Genomic DNA, 22479 nt, shown 5'->3' with positions numbered 1-22479 from the left:
GCACCAATAGATCAAAAGAGAAGATCATGTTTATTTCTACAGAGAGACTAAAGACATGTGTGTAGGGGGTGTCCTTGGTTATCTATAAAATTAGTAATATAGACTATTATTTAAGTTTAGAAATATCAAACCACATAGACTAACTTACAATCCAATCTTGTCTCTCTTAAGTACTTACCCAAAGGCCTTTAATCGATGTAATCACAGACAGGCTTGCATATTGGTGTCATAGCTGAGCTCTTCACAATAGCCAGGAAGAGGAACCAGCCTGGATGCCCATCAACAGAGAATATGACATATGCACACAATGGAATTTTATGAAAGTTTGGAAAACCAAATTCCTGACATTCGCAGAAAACTGGATGGGACCTGGAAATCGTGTTAAGTGAAATAAGCCACACTCGCTTGGTAAGACAAATACTGCAAATTGTCTCTTATATGCAGAACCTAGATGTAGAACCAGGTATCGACGGAATGACTATCCAAGACATAGAAAAACCTCAGCCCCTCTTCCCGCCACTGCCACTGCATTCCTTCCCTTCCCTTTCTAAATATCTCGAGTTACACAAGCTTTGGTTTCTCTCCCCTCATGCCCTCCTGAAGCCACTAAATTAGACACTTCTTCTCACCACCCCACAAGCCCATGCTTGCTTAGAGCACATTGATGAATCCGTTGAACAATTCTTGGTCCTCATCTTTTAATTAATTAAGTATATATATATCTATATATATACTATATATATAGATATATATATGAGCGTGTGCGTGCACACCCAAGGGCAGTCCCACAAAGGCCACAAGAGGGTTCTGGATCCTCTGGAGCTGGAGTTACAGGACATTGTAAGCCACCCATGTCGGATGGTGGGAACCAAACTCAGGTCCTCTGGAAAAGCAGCCATTCTAAACCACTGAGCCATGTCTCCAGCCCATTGGCCTTCATCTTACTCTTCCTGCCACTAGCCTTTGACCTAGGGAGTCATCACAATGAACTTCCTTCCCCAGGGTTCCAGGATACGCCACTCTTCTGGTTTCTTCTTGCTTAGCAGGTCACTTCTTACCTCTCTGCTTCAGTTCCTCCTCGCTGCTCGAACTGCTCCATGTGGAAGCATTCTGGTTCTGTTACTGATCTCTTCTGTCTACATTCCGCCCTTGGCTGACCTTCATCAGTCTGGGGCTTTATCAACCATCTTTGAGTGAATGGTGTCTGAGTCTTCTGTCTCCAGCTTTACCTTCTCTCTGTAATTCCAGGTTCATCAAGCCACTCAGATCTATAGTTGGAGATGTACTGGACCTCTCAAAGAGTAGACACGGTTGCCCAAACTTCTTGTCCAAAGCCCACTCTTGGCTGTTCCCTTTGCTGGCCTCCCTACCCCAAATATAGCCAATCCTTTGAGACTCTAAGATCCTAGACTTTCCAGTCCTCAGTTTCCATCAGGAAATGCCCACTCTGCCACCATGTTGGTATAGAGCATCCTCTCTTATCGTAACAGCACTCATGGCTCCTCATCACGGCAGCTGTCAACGAATGGACCCAACAGACTAAGTCTCAATAATAGTCTTTCTCTATTTAAATCCCTGAAGACGCTCTCCACGTCCCTGAGGGAGAGTCAGGTCCCTTCCTACTGTGGCTTAAATATGAAATATCACCATCAGGTTCATGTTTTGATTGCTTGGTCCCTAACGGGAAGAGATCTGGGGTCTCTGTGAGCTGTTGAGAAAGTTAAGCTTAGCTAGAGATCATGTAAGGCAGGTCCTCTGGGACCCATCAGGGCTGGTAACTTCCCATCTCACTGATGACTTCTTTGTGGGTCACCAGTAAGTTACATAGTGTGGGAACATGGTAGTGGCTTTGAACAGCCATGTAGGATAAAGAAGAGGGGAGAAGGTGTATTGAAGACTGAAGTGGGGCTGTGTTATCCTTTGGATAAAGTTTTAGTACGTACCCCCGAAGTTTGTCATGTGTTAGAAGCTTGAACCCTAGTATGCCAAATGAGTTATGATGGAAGATTTGAGGAAGTTTTAAAAGGTGGGTTTAAGCTGGGTGGCAGTAGTGCATACCTTTAATCCTAGGATCTGGAAGGCTGAGGCAGGTGGGTCTCTGAGTTCAAGGCCAGCCTAGCCTACAGAGCTAGTTCCAGAATGGCCAAGGCTACACAGAGAGACTCTGTCTCAAAAAAACAAAATAATAATAATAACAATAATAATAATAATAAATAATGAGGTGTGTTTAGTGGAAAGTGGTTAGTTTGAGGAGCAAAGTCCTCAGGAGGGATTAACGTTCTCCTGCAACTTGTCTAAGGTCTTGTTCTCCTCCTAGACTATGGTCTGTAGAGGCTGAGATGTCACTGGGATTTGTTTTCTGATATGTGTGCCCTTTGTTGCCTAGGATAACAACACACACAGTTGATTCTCAATAAATATCTGTTGAATACCCGGATAGATCAGAAAACTCAATATGGTAAGTCTATTTGGAGGCCTGTATGTTTGTAAATTCATCCTTCATTCATCTAAAACTAAAACACTACTCACCATAAGTTTCTGCTGGATATTATAGGAAACTGGAATGCATATTTCCAAAAGACTTTGAAAATCAAATATGCCATCCCATAAAGAACAAGATAAAACTTGCCTCTAAGATTTTAAGAAAGTATTCTTAAGACACAATAACTAAAACAGTGGGTTTGGGGTTGGAGAGGGGGCTCAGAGGTTAAGAGCACTTCCTGCTCTTCCAGAGGACCTGAGTTTGGTCCCCAGTGTCTGCACTAAGTGGCTCAGAACAGCTGTAACTCTGGTCCAGGAGATACACTGCCCTCTTCCATCTTCTAAAGGTACTACACACTTGTGGTGCACATACACAGGAAGGCAAACTTTCACACATAAAAAATTAAAATAAATTTTAATATAAAAATTTGTTTTCCTTCTTCCATTTTCATGTATGGGGTGTGTGTGTGTGTGTGTGTGTGTGTGTGTGTGTGTCTGTCTGTCTGTCTGTCTGTGTGTGTCTGTATTTGGAGGTGCACATGCCTGAGGATGACGTCCAGAATCACCCTTCATCACTCTTTCACCTTATTCATTGAGGCAGTGTCCCTTGTGAACCCCAAGTTTGCACACATGATAGCCTTGCTAGCCAGCTTGCCCCAGGGATTCCCCAGCCTCCATCTACTGAGACTGGAACTGCAGGCAGGCCTCCACGCCCACCTGGCATTTCATGCGTTCTAGGGATCTGAACTCAGGTTCTCACAATTGTGTGGCAAGTGCTTTAACCACTGAACCATCTCCCTGACCCCAAAAGTTATGCTTTTAAAAAGCAATGATTATGGCCCTCTTTAACCTATCAAATTGACAAGGATTTTAGAAAAGCAAAGATTCCCTATGCCGGTGCAATTACGAGAACAAATAGAAACACTCATGCACCGCTGGGTCTTTCTGGAAAGCAATCTGTCGGGAACTGTTACAAGTCTTAAAACCGTGCCCACCCTTTGAGGAGGCGCCCTCCATCACCAGAAATCTATTCTGTTACGACAGCAAGGTATACGGCAAAGAACGCTCACTTCAACGTTCTCTAAAATTGAAAAACAAAAATGAAAACCACCAAAATGTCCAACAGGGAACTGGGTATATAAATTATGATAAATTCATGCAAAGTAACGCGGTGCAGATGTCAAAAATGGAATAGAAACAGATCCGTTACCAGAGAAAGGTGTTGGTGATATATAAAGTGATTAACCAGGTTATGTGCAGTAGGCATAAAGATTATTGCATTTTTATAAAATGAATGTGACTTATGCATTTATAAATATAAAGTGATAGAGGAGACCCTCTCTCCGTAACAATATATGAGAACACAGGCGCTGGGTGCAAAGACTTTAATTGTCTCTCTCTAGCTCTCCGCGGGTGCCAAAGCCCATCCGCCACTCTCACTAGAAGCATCCTTTTCACTCCTGTGAAGGTGGGGATGGGGTGCAGACTGAGGCTCTTAAGAAGTGGGCTAGAGTGTGTTGGCAGACCCCTTCTGCTCCACACTCATCCAGAGCCCAGTGAAGAAGGGTCCGCCCGGAAGGCTGGAGTTGTCAAGGCTTGGAGCCCAACTAGCAGCCCACCCGCCCAAACGCCTGGACACTGAAGACTTCATCAGCCTCTGTGGCAGAGACCATTCCTCCTGGGGCACAGGCCAGAGGTGCTGAGTGCAGCTCTGAGCCATGGCATAAAGTCTTAGCCGTCATGGTCCCTTTCTGCTGTTCCGTCCAGACATGAGATGTCAGGCCCTTGTCTTTGGGTAGGGAGCTATCTCCCTCGACAAACTCAGTGGTTACCCATCTCCAAATCCACCTTCTCATAGACAGGAAATGCACAGAAATCTTACTCTAGGCTGATGGTGGTGGCACATCTGTAATCCCAGCACTTGGGAGGTAGAGGCAGGAGGATCACACATTTGAGACGAGCCCGAGCTGGACATCAAAACGCCTCCTCAAAAGTAAACAAAACCAGAGACTAAGAATTTGGCTCAGCGGGTCAAGCGCTTGCTACAAACGTGGGAGGACTTGAGTGTGGTCCTCAACACCCATGTTAAAAAAAAAAAAACAGGCAAAGTGGAAGTTCAAGTCTGTAGTCACATCAATGGGGAGGCAAAGGCAGGAGGATCCTGGGGGGCTCACTGATCAACGTGTCTATCTGAATCAGGGTTCAGCCAGACACCCTGTCTCAAACGGTCAGAACAGTGGAAGACAACCAGTGTTGGTCTCTGGCCTTCACACACATGTGCACGCACCCACATGTGCACACATGCACCCATACACAGACACACAGACACACACACACACAAACTACATGTTCTTTTATTGTTTTATTTTAGGTAGTCCTTGAGGTTGAATCCAGAGCCGCTGGCCCACTAGGCAAGAGATCTACCACTGAGCTTCACCCTCACCCGTTCTGTATATTCAGTGTTCCAATGCCTGCTTACCCTGGTTCCCCATCCCTTCTGATTGGCAGCTGAACTTCCTCAGTACTAACCACTCCCACCCTGGGCTAGGTACTAGAGATGTCCCAGCTTCAGAGTACCTGAGCTGCCCATGCCCCTCCTCCCCACCCTGCCAAGAGCCCCCTCCCTCCCCTCCTCCTCAGCTATGGGAAACAAGAGCCAGCTGACATCCCACTGTCCCAACCCCTCAGACCTGCCCCTCTGCAGAAAAATCCCCGACTCCCCTTCCTTTCTCAGATCCAGGGGCCTGACCCACTCCTAGCTGTGCTGTGGCATCTTGGATGTGTGGGAGCTCTGTGGCCCTGCCATTACTCAAATCTTGTGCAGGAGGAACCTGAACTGAGCCCCAGAGCCTGTCAGTTCCTTAACTCCAGAACTGAGCTAAAGAGGGGACCCAGAGCAGAAAAACATCCTGGACAGATTGCTCATCTTAACTGTTGACGCCACCACGTTGAAAAACACCTAGTCAAATAAATAAATAATAAATAAAAAAGAAGAAGTACCTAGCCAATTAGCAAAGCCCATCTTTGAATTGTTTGCAATGGCATTTTCAGAGACATGAGATAATGAGGGTGCTGACCTAATCAATGGATAGTTTATAATATGATGACATTATTGAGAGGTGATGAAAGGGAGAAGATGGGACGCAGCTGTAACAAACAGGTCACTGGAGTGTATCGTGTGTGTGTGTGTGTGTGTGTGAGAGAGAGAGAGAGAAAGAGAGAGAGAGAGAACATATGTGTAGGACATGCTCACCCATTCGTGTGTATATGGAGACCCGAAGCTGACCCTGGATGTCTTGCTTTATTGACCATCATCTATTTTAGCTACTTTCCTGTTGCTATGAGACACTGCCACAACCAAAAGCAACTTAGAGAAGAAAGGGTTTGTTTTGGCTTATGATTCCAGAGGGATAAGAGTCCGTCATGGCGGAGCGTCGTGGCTGAATCCACAGGCATGGCGGCAGAAGCAGGGAGCGGAGCAAACAAACTGGAAGTAGGTGAGGCTTTCTACTCTCAAATCCTGCCTCCCTGGTGGACTTCCTCCAATGAGACCACATTTCCTTACCCTTCCCAAACGGCACCACCAACTGAGGACCAAGGGTTCAAACGCCCAACACTATAGGAGGCATTTCTCATTCAAACCACTACTACTCATTCAAACACACTACTTGTGTGTGTGTGTGTACATGCATATTTTGGGGCTCATGCGTGTTGGTATGTGTGTGGTGGCCTAAAATGAACATCCAGTGTCCTCCTCAATCACTCTTTCCCTTACTGATGCAGTCTCTCACGGAACCCTGGGCTCACAGATGGGGGCCAGTCTAGTTAGCCAGCTGACCCCATGGATCTTCTGTCTCTACCTCATGAGTGTTGGGATCACCGGTGGCTACTGTGTGTGTCTGGGTTTTATGTAGGTTCTGGAATCTGAATTCTAGTCCTCACATTTACAGAGGAAGTGTTTTATCCACTACGACACTTCCCGATCTCTCCATCTTATTTTTTGAGCCAAGGTCTCTGGCTTAACCTAGAGACCACCAAGTCAGTTAGATTGGCTCCCTAGCAAGTCCCTTTGGTCTACCTGTTTCCCATCCCCTACCGACAGTGGGGTCATAGTTCAGCTCTTTTACCTGGATGCTAGGATTTGAACTCAGGTCCTCAGGCCTGAACAAGAACTTTACCCATTGAGCCATCTCCCAGGACTCCTGGAGTATATATCTTCCTGTATTCTGCCCTGACCCCTTCCCGTATTCTCCCTGCACCACTTCTGCCCCATGAAGTTCCTCGCTACTGGCATGGTGTTCTGTCTAACACATTGGGTCAGGTGAGCACGGACTGCGTCATGAGACAAACGTTTTTCCTCTCTGTCCATGTCAGGTGACTCATCACGGTGACACCACAGTCACTGATAGATCCTGGGGATGCTGACCTCAGCCAAGGAGGATTAGGGAAAGAGAAACCCCAACATGCCCAGGGTGGAGGTTCAGTTCCCTGGGAACTTTGAGATATAGATCAATGACCGTTGAGGGCCTTGGGGAGAGGGCTCTAGAGAGAAGAGAGCCGATTCAAGACTTTACAAATGGTGGCTGGAAGGGTCGTCTCAATGGAGGGCATCTGCCTTCAAAGCCAGTCACTGCATACAGGTGAGGCTATGGCCCAAGGCCCAGGACAATTCTCCCTTCGGATGCCACTGGGAACCTCACTAGCAGCTATTCCCAGCAGCCCCTGGTACCTTAAAGACCTAAACAGAATATAACATGGTCCCAACCCTTCGATGGGCAGGGAATTCCATAGGGAACCGCAAGAGGGCCACCCCTCTGGGAGGAGGACAGAGGTGGTTTCTTAGGCAAGGCCACGTAGGAAGGGCTACGGAGGACTGCACTGGAAACCCAGTCACATCCCCAGCATTTATCTGAAACAGAACATTAATTCTGACTGTCATTAGAGTCCATTTCAATTTTGTAATAACATAAAAAGTTAAGAGTCTAATTTATTCATACAAATCTTGTTAGCATCCAATTTCCACATAATATAACATATCTCTTAAAAAGCTGACAAAGCAGGAGGAATTAAAAACAGTTTTAGAAAAGAGAGTCAAGGGTTCTCGCACTGCCTTGGAGGCAAAGGTGAAAAGGGAGACAGCGGTCAGAGCAGTTTGGAGAAAGCTAGATGCTTGGAGACCAGAGGGGCGGGCTAATTCCTTATATACCCCAGACTGCCCCCTCCTGCCGCCTCCACGTAGTCCCCATGCTGTGCCACGTGCGTGTGCATGCCAGGACGAGTCGCCACCCAAGCACACCACAGGCAGTGGAAGCCCCCAGCACTTCCCCCAGCAAACGGATCCTGGGGAGCCTGCAACTCCTCTTAATTACACGGTTGCAGTGTTTGCATTAGATAGCTGTCGCCCTGTAATTTACCCATACACGGGTTTTAATTGTACATTAATCTTTCTTACACGCCACTCCCATGCTAGAGTCTGTACTGGCAGCAGTCCGGGGTCACTTTGCTTATTCCTCAACCAAAAATAGCTGAAGAGTGCCATTGCATGCTGCCCCTCCCCCGCAGCTTGCTCTTCCAGGATTACCTGCTGGCTGCTGGGGCTAGGAGAGAGACTCCTGTCACCTGCAAGCCACCTTTCAGCTCCACGTTTGACTGTTTCACAGCTGACAGCAATTTTAGCAGAAAGGTCAGCAGCCACAAACAATCTTCCCATCACCAGCCACAAGCTTCCAGGGGTGTCTTGTCATCCTTTCTCTAAACTCCCACAGGATGGGTGAGCCTGGGAGGGCTCACTTGGGGGGTGGGGTGGCAAGCGCCCCCTATTCCCGTGTCGTGTGTCCCCCATTATGCCCCCCCGCCGCTTCCCCCCCCCCCCCGCCCTCTCGTGAACCTAAGAAATCTAGCAGCACAGAGGTTCCAAGGTCACTCGGAGAACCAGGAAGGAGAAGTATAAATTACAAAGCCCTGGATGGCTGCCAGGGCCCCAGGAAGCTACATTTAGCGTGTCATTCTCCCAGCAGCAGGATGAAGCCTTAACTCTCTTCCCGAGGAATTTGAATGGAATTTGTTACAGGGATGTTGTGATTGAAATATCACCAATTGGCTTTTCATGACAACTCAGCAATAGATTGCAATGGCGATGGGGATCTCTCTCTCTCTCTCTCTCTCTCTCTCTCTCTCTCTCTCTCTCTCTCGTGTGTATGTGTGTGTGTGTGTTGTGTTCTCAGGCTGACCAAGGCGGCAATGAGAGAGTCCCATACAATATTTATGAAACCCAGATGAAGTCCTATGCCCACAAGGAGCTGATACCATAACACAGATTTCAAAAAGACACCTTGACATTTGCCCAAGATCAGATTTTCCCTGCCAGAGGCCCAGGAGGCTTTGTGCTGATGGAGGTCTGTATGTTCCTCGTCCTCCTGCAATCTTCATTTAAGCTAAGGGCAGTTAGCACTGGGGCGGGCAGACACTCCTGAAGGTGTGTGTGGGATGAGGGGAGAAAGATTAAGTGTTCACAGCCACATATTTGTGGGAAATCTTAGCAGTGGTTTTTACTGGCAAAACACGGGTCTGTTCTGTTTTGTTTTGTTGCTCAATTGAGGTTTTTGGTAAAACAGGTCTCTCAACATATATTTGACTGGTCTGGAACTTGCGATGTAAACTAGGCTGGCCCAAAAATTCACAGAGATCCACCCTGTTTCTGGAGTCTGAGATTAAAGAAGGGCAGTTTTGGTCATTTTTACTGTTAAACACTTTTCTGGGGTGGTGTGCAGAACTCCAGAGAGCCTCCGTGGTGAGGCTCAAACAGTTGCAAAGAGAGGGGTGCAACCATAATTCATCACAGGGAAGCCCAGGAAATAAAAATAAAAGCAAAAACGTATGTCCTTGGGGTCAAAGGTTTATTTCAAGTGCAGCCTCTGTGCTCTCTCTCTCTCTCTCTCTCTCTCTCTCTCTCCTTCTTCTTCATTTAAAAAGTATCTCACAAGGTAGCCCAGACTAGCACCAGACTAGCAATCCTCCTGCCTCAGCATCTCAAATGCTAGGATTGCAGGCTTGTGCCACCACACCTGGTAACCTTTGATTTCTTCCAGGGAACCTTTGGAGATGGGGAGCTGCTTAAGAAGGGGACATATCAGCCCTCCCAGAGAGACTGCGCTGAGGGCCCTGAGCGTATGCGTGGTCATGGGTGGTTATGTGCAGGACCGTTTCCAAAGCCACCCTTCAGAACATCGGACTCCCCCTCCAGCGGAGTTTGTCATGTGTCTGGAGGTGGCTTTTGGAGACAAAGGGTCCTGGCACACACATACCATGGTCTAGAGTGGGGAGACATGAAATACTGAATGAAGTATGAGGCTGAAGTCCCCAGGTTGTTTACGAGTCCAAAGCAGGGTCGATTTAGGTGGTTTTTGATAAACACTTCATACTCTACATCCTAAGAGAGGCAGAATACTTGTCAAGCACACATCTTTATGAGCTGTCCGCCTATAAAACTCGCACGGAAGGTCCGTGCTTAATGCTGGTCTGGCAGTAAATTGGCGCGTCGCGCCGGTCGGCAGAATCAAATTAGCATCGACCCGTAAAAATGTTACTGAATGATCCCTCAAATCTGCCAAGTCTTCAAATCAATTTTGCAAAAAACGTCAGGCTTTTTTTTAAACATTGATAAACCTTTCATATTAGTTATCACAGAAGACCATAAACCTCCCTAATCTGCCATCGTACCAAAGGAAAAAAAAGGTGTTGTTTTCGCAAACCGCTTTTAGCTCTTCCATCTTCACACACCCGCCTACACATCACACAAACAATGTGTGTGTCACGGAGTCATTTGTTGTCCTATTTTAAAGTGACTTGTATTTGGTTCACACAGACCGTGTGCCCTGTGATCCCAAACCTTGGAGGTAAGTGGTCTCAAGCTGGCTTCGTCCAGAAAGCCTTCTAGAATCCGCTAATGAATCTTTCGCATTCGTGTCTCTTGGGCACCCAGTGTCTTTGCCCTGTGAACTTCTCATTGCTGATACTGGGGAGGTGGGGGTTGCTCACACTCATTCATTGGGGAGGTGTGGGCTCTCTATCTTGACGGTCAGTCCAGCTACCCCAGCTAGAATCTTTTACCCACTTTGTCAAACCTTAGACACCCCATCACTCTGTGCTTCTCACACCCCAGTTGAATGTGGGTCCACTCCCTTCCCTAGGGATAATAGGAACATGAAGAACGGCACATTCCTTCCAAGGACTCTGACCCAGGGCTCTCATTGCCCAACCACATAGCTTTCCAAAGATTTCTGTTTGATTGGAAAGAAATGGACCAGATGCAGCCAACGGCAGAAGGTATTGTTATGGTCAAGCAATGGCAGGATTCAGTGAGATGGTTTTATTAGTTCTGCTTCCACTCGGATGGAAAGCAGGACAGCTACGGAAAGCTAGTGCTAAAAGCCGAGGAGGCGATGACACACGAATGAAACACTGCTTTTGATGGGGCAGGGGGACATCGGACACCTGTAAAGGGATCCAACAGCAGGTACACCCATCGAAGATGGAGATGAAGGCACCTAAGGACTGGGACCTAACACATGCTAGACAAGTGCTCTACCATTGAGTCTCTCACTGCTAGACTCTAGGCAAGGGAAATTACCTCCTACCTCTACCACTGGGCTATATTCCCAGACCTTTTCTTTTGAGATAGGATCTTCCCCAAGCTGGCTTTGAACTCACTCTGTAGCCCAAGTAGAACATGAACTTGTGATCCTCCTGCCTCAGTTTCTAGAATGGCTGGGATTACAGGACCATGCACCAGGCTCAGCTAAGGGATGAAGCTCTTTAGCGGTCATTGCTTATAGCCCTGGGTAAGCATGTCTGCTGCTCCACTATAGTTGCATGTCTGCTGCTCCATCACAGCTGCATGTCCGCTGCTCCACTATAGTTGCATGTCCGCTGCTCCATCATAGCTGCATGTCCGCTGCTTCACCATAGCTGCATGTCCGCTGCTCCATCATAGCTGCATGTCCGCTGCTTCACCATAGCTGCATGTCCGCTGCTCCACTATAGCTGCATGTCCGCTGCTCCACCATAGCTGCATGTCCGCTGCTCCACTATAGCTGCATGTCCGCTGCTCCACCATAGCTGCATGTCCGCTGCTCCACTATAGCTGCATGTCTGCTGCTCCACCATAGCTGCATGTCCGCTGCTCCACCATAGCTGCATGTCCGCTGCTCCACCATAGCTGCATGTCCGCTGCTCCACTATAGCTGCATGTCCGCTGCTCCACCATAGCTGCATGTCCGCTGCTCCACCATAGCTGCATGTCCGCTGCTCCACCATAGCTGCATGTCCGCTGCTCCATCATAGCTGGCTTTGGAGAGGCAAGGTCACTAGAGGGAACGGATTCCCAGTACAGGGTGACCTTTAGGGACTGAGAACCCAACTTCTAGAGCCCTTACCAGGGCAGCTCAGCATACTGACAAAGCCCTGTCGGGTCATGTAGGTAGGAGGGGCTAAGAGGACCAATGAGCAGCTCTTCATCACATTGGACTTTCATGGTGCCTCGCTTGGTACTCAGATGGTCTTTTTTAAAATATTTATTTATTTATTATTACGTATACAATATTCTGTCTGTGTGTATGCCCACAGGCCAGAAGAGGGCACCAGACCCCATTACAGATGGTTGTGAGACACCATGTGGTTGCTGGGAATTGAACTCAGGACCTTTGCAAGAGCAGGCAATGCTCTTAACCTCTGAGCCATCTCTCCAGCCCCCTCGGATGATCTTGGACACTGAGACAGCAGTGAACATGATTCCCACAGGGCAGACTCAAAGTTCATAGTGACAGTTGCGGTTCCCACCCTCACACAGAAGTGCCAGACTACTGCATCTCCCACCTTCTAGAAGAGCATATTCAAACTTCCCCCGGAAAAGAATCATACACACCTATAGAGACATTTCAGAATCCTATCATCTGGGGGTGGAAGTGAATTTTAAGATTTGTTGAAGAGTGTTTTCAGGTTCAAAATATCCTGGGCAAGAAAGAAACTCTATTAGTCATCTGAGAAATCAAATTAAAAGCACAGTGTGATAGTTCTACATAGTCACAAGATGGCTAAAATGACAAAAGTCAACCACACAGAGTTGGAAAGAACGTGGAGTGACCAGAACCCTTATACATAACTGTTGAGAAGACTAAGGTGGTGCAATCCCAACCCCACCCCAACACACACACATGCACACATCCATATACACACACAGGATCTCGATAGGAAGGTTGGGCTGGTCTTGAGTTCATGATCCTCTGGCCTTAGCTTCCCACGTATGGGAATTACAGGTGTGTACCTCCATGCCTGGGTGAATGAACACTTTATAAATCTGTTTGCAGTTCCCATAAAAGTTGTGTCCCCCTAACCTAGAGACTCTACGTTCTTGCTTCTCAGAAATGTTTATATGAACCCAAGAAACACATGCAAAAACACGTGCAACATGGTTTGTCATGGTCAAAAATCTCAGAACAACCTAAATGTCAACCAACAGGAGAATGGGTAAATAGGTTAGAGTGTGTCCACACAAGGGAATGGTATCAGTCGGCTCCTTGTTGCCACAGCGAAACAGATGGGGCAACGGCTTTGTAAAAAGAAAAAGGGGGTTTAGCTCATGGGCCTAGAGTTTCCAGTACATGATTAGGAGGTCCCAAATGGGGTTCTGACGAGAGTGCCAAATGACAATGATGGGGCACCTCATGAAGTCAAGAAGTAACAAGAAAAAAGAAAGACCATTGTATGATTCCACAGTCCCCTTTTGGGCACGCCCTGAATGATGACCTAAAGATCTCCCAAAATACCGCACCTCTTAATGGTTTGCAATACTTCCCAACTAGTATCACCTTAAGGACAAAGCCTCCAAACACGGGCCTCTGGTGGACATGCATGCAAACGGCAGCGGGGAGCCCTGGAGAATAATCAGAAAGGAAACCAACAGTGACATACAGGGAAGATGTACCCCTCAAACACGATGCTGACCCAGTCACGCAGGCATGTAGGCTGTAATTCTGTATCTCTCAGGTTCAAGAGCAAGGAAAACAAACCTATAGCACTAGTTACATGAAGGGGTGGGGGTGGGGTGGCTGGAACAGGAAAAGGGAGCTCTGGGGTGTGTGTTAGCCGCATTCTGATGCCTGCTCTGGTGCTGGGAACACGGGCCTGAGTGGCTCTCAGACAGTTGCTACATGGCTCACACACGCCCTACTCACTTTTGTGTGTGCTTTGCTGGAAGTGGAATAAAAGCTTTTCAAGTGCACTTGTGAAGCATATCACTGTATTATACTATATCATCGGGAAACCGTTTTCAGAGGGTTTGGGCATGGAGAGAGCTGGGCAGTGGAGAGAGCTGGCTGCTCGTGCAGAAGACCCAGATTCAGTTCCGAGCACCCACACAGGCAGCTCACGACTGCCTGCAACAGCAGCTCCAAGGAATCCGAGGCTCTTTTAGTTTCCTTGGGCATCTGCACACACATTAGGGACACTTACACACACACACACACACACACACACACACACACACACACAAAATCCTTTCAAACAAACACTTGAGGTGGCATTGGCAAAGGAGCCACATGCCCCGCCCCAAACCATTCTCACATTGTCAGTTTAGATCCCTGACCAACATATTAGGCTAAGAGACCAAAGAAAGGACAGTAACAAGAGCAGCTGTCGCCTTGACGGAAGCTGCTAGACTCACCTCAAGGAGGTGGGGGCTCTCATTATTCCCATTTTTATAGATGAAGAAACCAAGTTCCAAGTCCACACAATGACTAAGGGGCAAAGCTAAGATTTGAACCAGTTTGACTCTGTGCACCAGCTTCAGTTGCAACCTGGAGGTGGCCCCCTGGGGCGGAGTGAGGGGTGTATGTGGTCGTCATGGTTGTCTGCGGACATTTTAATTAATGGAAAAGGAGATGGCGAAGAGCTAAATCATAGGCAGAGGGTGCGCTTTCGCGGGACGAATGGCCGTGCAATTAGATTTGCTGATGAAGCCAAATCTCAGGAGACCCCAAATCTCAGCAGAAAACAGCAAGACGGACCCAAGCAGGGGAAACTCAATTTACTACGCACATCAAGGCAATAATCCACATGAAATGACTTTCCAGCGATAAAGACATGTGAGTGGCTGCCATGAAGGATGGCGGAGGTGGCACTGACCACGGACAGCCTGCAGTCTCTGCTGAAAGGACATACAGACATGGGAAGGCCATGGGAACTGTCGCTAGGGAACGGGACCCACACTGGACTCAGATGTTTGCTGGAGGAAAGGTAAGGAGGTATCCTTATGAGGGAGAGAGCCACCTAGGAGTGGGCAGATGTTTCCAGAGAAACCCAAAACACTGGCCCCAGCAAGCCTGAGGCCGGCCATGTGCCTCACTGTCTCAAGAATATAGCAGTCTGCCTGGATGACATGTTGAACTCAACCAGAGTAGCCAGTGCTTGGAACACTGACTCAAACAGTGGTATAGACAGACTTCAACGCGAGCTGGGTTTCACCGTAATGGGAGCTCAACCCGGGTAGACAGAGCACCTGCTAAGCATACTGTCTCAACCCATGAGAAAGACTACCTGCCTCACCTACGGGTTTCCAACAGTGTAGACAGATGGTGATGCGCACTGGGTTTAACCACCTGAGCCCTGGAAGACAAAGGCTGCAGACAAGTCAGGCTGGAGACAAGTCAGGCTGGGGTCTCAAGGGACGCCTGGGCCTGGGCAGAGCCTAGTCACCAAGAAAGCTGTGGAAGCTAGAGAGTTTGAGCTCTCTGAGCTGTGTTCAAAGGCCCCAGATAGTGGGGCAGACACAGACTAAATGGAGGGTTCCAGTGCTAACTTCCAAGACTCAACCAGCGGATGCCTCCCCCATGTACCACACGCCAGCTCCACAGGACATACTGTCTGCACCAAACCCTAATTCAGCCAGCGTCGAGAGACTGCCCGCATTAGGCACCGGCTCAGTTGGTGTAGACACACTATGCCACATGACGACTCCACCAGTATAGATAGACCGAAAGTTTAGGTCCCCAGGCCTGCCAGTCAGCAGAGTCATGCGTACCTCCTCCAGACCAAACTCTTCATGGCTGACACAGCGGGAAAGAACAACATTCGTACAAGCTCTGTGGCTCTGTGGCCTGAGTAGGTTAGCCCAGTTTCCCCCAAGGCTAGGTAGGTATGGGGCCCCCTACATAGGGGACCTTGGAGGCTGAGATGCTCCCTTCAGACACCGCCTCCTTCCCTAACCCCACCCTGCCCACCAACAAGGCTGGAGGAAGGTCTCAGTGCTCACAAAACTGGGCAGATGAATCTTGTCCAGACAGATGAGTCAGCCCCCCGAAAAGAGATGGCTTCCAAGATGGGTATGACTTGTCTGTTAAGCATGAGTCAGCCTGAGCCTAGGGTATAGAATGCTGGCAGAGGGGCACTGCTGTATCACCTCCCCATGGGTGGGCATGCCCAGCGGTCCACCGATAGCTAGCAGTCACAGCTGAAGAGGGCCGGGCCAGCCTGAACAGAAAGCCTTGAACAAGCGGCAGACAGCCACAGGGGACTCTGCCAGAGAGCGTGGGGAGAACAGCCTACCCTCAGGCAAAGAGTCTCAGATAGGCCCAGGGTCACAAAGCATAAAACCGTACCACCTAGAACTCCTCCTTGCCTGCCATCCCTCTCATCTCCAAGGCTGGCCCAGCTGGGAAGCAGCTGGCTCTGGCCCAGACACAGTGAGGACAAGGTGACAGCGACCTGGGCTGTTGCCTGCAGCTCGGCAGCCACTCAGCTCAGGGCCTGCAGCCAGCAGCATGGGCACACACCAGGAAGTTGGGTGACTCACAGGCCTGCTTTCCCCCACCCCAGTTCTGGAAGACTATGGAGCCTGGGGGACAGGGACGCTCTCTGTGTGGAAGCCAGGGCCCTGAGCCACAGACAGCCTGAGAAGATGTAGACTTCAGAGGGAGTGGGGGAGCTCTCAGCTCTGGGCAGTGTCCCTCAAAGGGATGGAAGCAGGTACAGTTCATTAGGAGGGAGGGAACGGATGGACATGCGAAGGAGCTCTTTCTAAGCAGATGCCAGCCAACTGCCAGGGTAGACCCACTATATGGCAAGTGAAGAAACTACGGGGGGGGGGGGAACCAATCAGGAAGCTAAGTAAATACAACACAGCAGGAGTGGTAGGCAACCAACTCCAGAGGCAGGTGGGCGGCAGAGCCCTGCAAGGGGCCAGCGGACAAGCAGGTGGCTGAAGCCTTACTCCACTCCCCTGGGGGAAGGTGGGTCCTGGGTGAGGCTAGTTCAAAGAGGTGTCCACTGTGTTCATTAGCTTTAGTTTGGTTTGGTTTTGGGAGCCATCTGGGAAGAGGGAACCTTAATTAAGAGGATGCCTCCATCAGATTGGCCCGTGGCCATGTTTTTTAAGGGCATTCTCTTGATTAATGATTGATGAGGGGCTGGAGAGATGGCTCCGTGGTTAAGAGCACTTCCTGCTCTTCCAGAGGACCTGGGTTCAAGTCTCAGCAACTTGATATAGATGGTGGCTCACAACCATCTATCATGGGAACGGATGCCCTCTTCTGTCATGCTGGCATACATGCAGATTGAGCACTCATATGCATAAATAAATATTTAGTGGTTGATGTGGAAGAGTCCAGCCCACTGTGAATGGGGCCACCCTGTGCAGATGGTCCTCGAAGATATAAGAGAAGTAGCTGACCTTGAGCCAGGAGGGCGAATCAGTAAGTAAGGGTCTTCACTTCAGTTCCTGCCTGCAGATTCCTGCTTGAGTTCCTGTCCCGACTTCTCCCCATAACGGAGACTGTGCCGTGAAGGTGTAAGACAAACCCTGTCCTCTCCACCACGTGACTTGGTGCTTTCTCACAGCAGCAGATAACCGAACCGACAAGTTCGGTGCAGCGGAAGTGGGCTGGGGAGTACTGTAGAGACCTGGCTGCACCGCCAGCCATCGGACCACCCCGTCCTGGAACCGACAGGAGTTCAGGACCCCAGGGGGACCTCTATCTCAGGGAACCACGAGTTCTCACCGATGTCCCACAAGCCTCATCTCAACTACTTCACCATGTCCCCTCCCAAACCAGTTCCTTTGGAACTGCGGCTCTGTATTTCTACTGTCTCTGTAGCTTCCTTCTCATGGGTCTCCCTACCCCACAGCAGTTAGCTGAATAAGCACCTGGTCTGGAATGCAGCTGCCTCTAGCCCTCTCCTTCATCGGTCAGCAGCACACAAACCTGGTCCCTTCCTTCCTGAGGACGCCCTCCCCCCACTCACCTGATACATACCAGCCACTCCTTTAGAGCTTAGCAGAAGAATGGTCTCAGTTCTCCCACCCCAGGCCCTAAGTCTAAGCCACCATGAACTCAGGACCTCTGGAAAAGCAGCCCATGCTCTTAACCTCAGCATCATCTCTTCAGCCCCCGCCCTCAGTCTAAGTCAGCTGGCTAGCTTGTCTGTAGGGCTCATAACAACCTAACCATTCCTGTTGGGGTCACAACCCAGCACTTGCTGGACACACACGGGTCCAAACAACCTGAGCATCCGTACCTTTCTCAAGCCTAGACCGCCATGGGCATTGGTTATTTCTAATAATGCCTTTGCCTAGCACATAATGGTGCAATGGATGGATGAGTGACAGCCGTCTCTGTCCCACAAGAGCAGGGACTGCACCGCCTTTGCTCACCTTGTATCCAGGGTCTGACACAGTGACAGACATCAAATTCATACTCAATAAACACTTACTGATGGCAGAATGAAGGACAGTGACGGGAGGGCTGGCCCTGGGAGTGTGGCACAGGAGTCATTCGATTCCAAGTTTCAACGCTGACAATCGTAGTTTAGTCCAACTAAATGTCACTCACCAAAGCCAGCTGGGTTTGACAGAAAAAGGATACCATACCCCTCACTGTCACCAGACCTCCGTGCCCCAGAAGTAGGGTCTTCTAGGTGGGAAATGAGAATGCAAATCCCAGCCTGACAGCCTGGGGAGGCAGCTACACCTGACATCCTCAGCCCTAGATTTGGGTACTCTGTGAGAACAAGACCGGGGTTGCCACTGGCTGTTGGCCCCCAGGGACACAGCTTTCCCGGCTTCCGGAGGGCATTAACTACTCCTCTGATTTCCTAACCACCCACGATCAAGTCCCGGCGAGCCTGTCTGCAACACCAGATGACAAATGACAGGTAGTTTTCCAGAGGGTAGAAGTCACAGTTTCTTTACACTAGCGATGTGTCAGTCACATCCTCTGCCACAGTGATTTACTGACCGGAGGGTCACTTATCCTTCAGCCAATAGGAAGTGAGCCGACGTCTCCCTCTCCTCTGCACCTGAGCTCGGGAAGCTGTCCCCAGGTTACCGGGAGCCAGTGAGTCTTCTCTCTTTGGGGGCTGCTTTTTCTTGGGCCCCCAAACTGCTCTGAAGTCAGGCAAATCTAGCAAGGGACTCCAAAGACAAAGCACCCAGGAGCCTCTGGTCACTAGAGGGTCACACGAAGGCTGCCCACCTCCAGCAAGTGTCTTGCTGCTGATACTGACGCCACATATGCACGCACGCAGCGTCTTTACTCATCTAGTTTATTTTTGGCTGTCCCTCTGCAGTGCCGTCTTGACCTCCCCAGGCCAGCATTATATAAACCTCCTTTTAGAAGACTCATTACCTTCTGATTAACACAGGGGCTGGGCAATTGTCTACTGACTGTAGTTTGTTCCGTTGCAGCTGCCATACAGAGTGGTAGGGACCTGGGGGCGCTAAAACGGGGGTCAGTGGTAGGCAAGAGGCGGGCAAGTGAGCAGGTGACCATACCTTCCCCGTCTGCCCCCCCCAGCACTCCATTGGCCACGGCAGCTTTCTCTGACCCCACACACCAGCCAAGCAGTCATCACAGTTCTAAGCACCAACCTCTCCTTCATCAGCAAAGCCACAAAAAACAGTGGCTGGCACGAACTCAGAGCAAAGTGCAGGGAAGCAGCCAGCACCGTATTTCCAATCAGGGAAATCTGACTTTCCCCGTTGTAAATGAATGAAGGATAAATTCTGAGATGAGCCTACCAAGCATACTTGCCCAACAACCATGGTGGGGGGAAGGGCGGGGAGGGGGGTAGTTAACTGAACTTTCCCAGACTTATTAGCTTACATAAACAGAGATTTGAATAAATGTTTAAAAAATCAAATTCCCTTGATACGCTGTAATCAGTAAATGTTCATTACGGAAACACAGCAAATATGCATAAAATTTCCCAAGTGATATTCCAGCTACAAGATGGAAAAGGCATCTCCACCAGCAGGCTGAGTTACACAGCGTCCTCCGTCGAACAAGCCAGCTCTCCTTTCCCGGCTGGAGCCAGAGAAAAATAGATTTCATTTTGCCCACTCAGGGAATTTATAAATGAGTACACCCCCTCCCCGGCTGATTGATGTTTCTCTATAAATAATTAATCCTTGATCTTGCTTTGAGAAAGCCTTGACTTTTTAAATTTGGGGTCTTAAAAAAAAAAACAAGAAAAGCAAAAAAATCAATACCCCAGGAACATAATTCACTCCCACAAAGTTGGATTCCGGGTAAATGAATAAATAAGATGGCCATTCATGTGTCCCGTGGTGACTCTGCCGAATGATGGGACAGGGTCAGGCTTTGTTTGGGGTTTTCTGTGTTCAAATGCTACTGGATTATTGATCACCCCCATTTTGACTCAGTCTTTTCGGGGTCTGAATAACACCTCTTGTGTGTCACTTTACAGAGATGGAAGCTTCCAGAACATGTTTCCACTCTCAAGAGGCCCTGGACCCTGTCTGCCTGCAGGTGGTGGGGTGGTTTGATTGAAAGAAAATGTCCTGTGGGACATAATGGCTCACACCGGTAATCCCTGCACTCAGTAGGTTGAAGCCATGAGTTCCAAACCAGCTTGGGCTACACGGTGAGACCCTGCCTAAAAAAAGAAAAGAAAGGGACTTCTATAAGAACCACCGTCCCTCCCTCATTGACTTTACAACAGTGCTTTGGGGCATCAGGGTCAGGAGACACTGTGGTGATGGGAATTTTTTTAAAAAGAGTTCTGTGTGTCAAAGGTTGCACTAGGGAGGAACTTAAGACAAGGCCCCCTCTCCACCAGTAAAAGGTCAATGTGAACCTTCATAAAAAGTGACTTGGTGACGGAAGTTCAGGCCTGTGATCGTGGAGGGAGGAAGGGGAAAGAGTCTGCCTTTACCCGTGTAACTACTTCTACCACCTGGAGCTATGTCCTTGCCCACCAACTGAGTCTCCCACTTGGCCTGCAGCCTGGCTACTTCCATAGAAACAGAGAGCTCCAGAAGCCTGTTCCCCTTAGAGCCAATCACGCTTAGGGTCCTGCTGGGAGGCGGCTCAGAGACACTACGCGATACGGGTGATGCCGAGTCGCTGAAATGACTGCAGGACAGTGTTCCAAAATTGGACCTGTATGCCTGCAGCCCAGGACTCAGTCCCCCGACTGTTCCAGCTCCAGGCGAGGGCCGCGGGGCACGGAGACAAAATGTGCAAGTAAAGTTAGGGTTTGGAGTCCTGCGCGGGAAATAGAAAGAGGTCACTGAATGCCCAAGCGCCACCTCTGGCCCTGCCCAAACCCGGGAACGCACCTTCGCTTGGTCAGGCCGGCCTTCCGCGAAGCCAGAGCTGCAGTTGGCAAAGCAGCCCTACTCAGCAGCGGGAGTTGCTGCCACCGCTAGACTGGGCTCAGTCCCGTCACAAAGAGGATCATCTCACCGCCTCCTACCCCCATTCGCCGGAGGCTCCAACTCCCGCACTCCGGGACACACGCATGCACACACCTCCCTGCGATCACTGACGCACGCACATTCGCCCGAAGCACAAAACAGGCCGGGGCCCTAGAGAGTTGCGGGGAGGAGATGCGCAATGGAGTGCTCAGATACCTTACGCCTCCCAATAGGGAGCGAAGGTCGCCAACAACTTCCCCTTTCGCCTAGCCAGCCCCAACTGATCCCCAAGTCCCAGCTCCAAGCGCACGTCAAAGCCTCGGCGCCCAGGATGCTCCAGCCCGACCCTGGGGCGCTCGCCGCTCAGAGCCCAAAGAAAGCTGCCTCCAAGCACCCAGCATCCAGGTCTAGGAGCAGGAATGAAGGGTCCTCAGGGAGAGCCCTAAGAGAGAGAAAGGCAGTTCCAAGACGCGGAGAAAACCAAGGATCGAAAGTCTAATTAAAGTTCCCGCTCATGGGGGCTGGTCCCCAAAGTACTGCCAGACCCAAGCACCGCACGCCCCACTAGCACCTGCAGGTTGAGATTCCGATCCGTGTCGAGCGTTAAGATTTGCGCTCAGGGCGGTCCCGGGTTCATTCAAGGGTTCCCGAGGGCATCCCTTCGGGTAAGCAGCCAGCATAAGGAGAAAACGGGATGATGTGGGGCGTAGGCACTTACCTGGCGCGGCCGGTGCTTTCCAGGCCACGGGTTTCTCCGGTCCGGCGAGGTTCTTGACGGCGGGAGAATCCTCCTCGCGGGCGCTTGGGAAGCAAGAAGGATCTCCGCCCGGGCCGGGCTGCGTCTCTTTCTTCTTGTAGTCCTAGGTGCCGGGAGTGGGCGATTGGCGTAGAGTCGGCGGCCGGAGCGCGCGGGAGAGGTTGCGGCGGCGTGCTCCTATTGGGTACCCCGCACTGGTTGCGTCCCCTGTCTCTGCCGCCACCGCCCGGTCCGGTCTCCTCTCCGCGGTGCCACCAGACCCGGCTCCAGAGCCAGCACCGGGAAGGCTCCCAGCGAAGTGCGAGCGAAGCCTCCGGCGAGGCTGAAAATAGCGCCGCGCCCGCCCGGCGCCCCGCCCCCAGTTCGGGCCCCGCCCCACGGTGGAAAGCGGCTACCGCGGTGGCGGGGCAAAGAAGGGGGAAATCTCTTCCCGGATCTCTCAGTCCTCCCGGGAGCTCACGGGCGCCACACCCACGCGCGCTCTGCGGCTCCCGTGGCCCTAGTGGCCGCGCGCTCCGAAGGAGATGCCGCT

The 22479-nt window shown here is 50.1% G+C and overlaps 1 protein-coding gene across 2 annotated transcripts in view; it reads right to left on the bottom strand.

Moving 5' to 3' along the window:
* The window catches only part of Chst8 (carbohydrate sulfotransferase 8), a 142966-nt gene extending 120707 nt beyond the window's left edge, over nucleotides 1-22259 (bottom strand). The window contains exon 1 of one of the 2 annotated variants that reach the window (XM_048448770.3): nucleotides 21909-22259. The gene's annotated coding sequence lies outside the window, so the exon portion shown is untranslated. Of the gene's footprint in view, nucleotides 1-21112; nucleotides 21288-21908 lie in introns of those variants that run through there. The other variant, XM_085695365.2, reaches the window with a different exon arrangement.
* Nucleotides 22260-22479: the final 220 nt, after the last annotated feature.

This window comes from Myodes glareolus, chromosome 1 (assembly GCF_982192425.1).
Source record: "Myodes glareolus chromosome 1, mMyoGla1.1, whole genome shotgun sequence".
In the NCBI taxonomy this organism is placed as follows: domain Eukaryota; kingdom Metazoa; phylum Chordata; class Mammalia; order Rodentia; family Cricetidae; genus Myodes; species Myodes glareolus.
The sequence above is the reverse complement of the archived record's forward strand: the minus strand, read 5'-3'. Positions and strand labels throughout refer to the sequence as shown.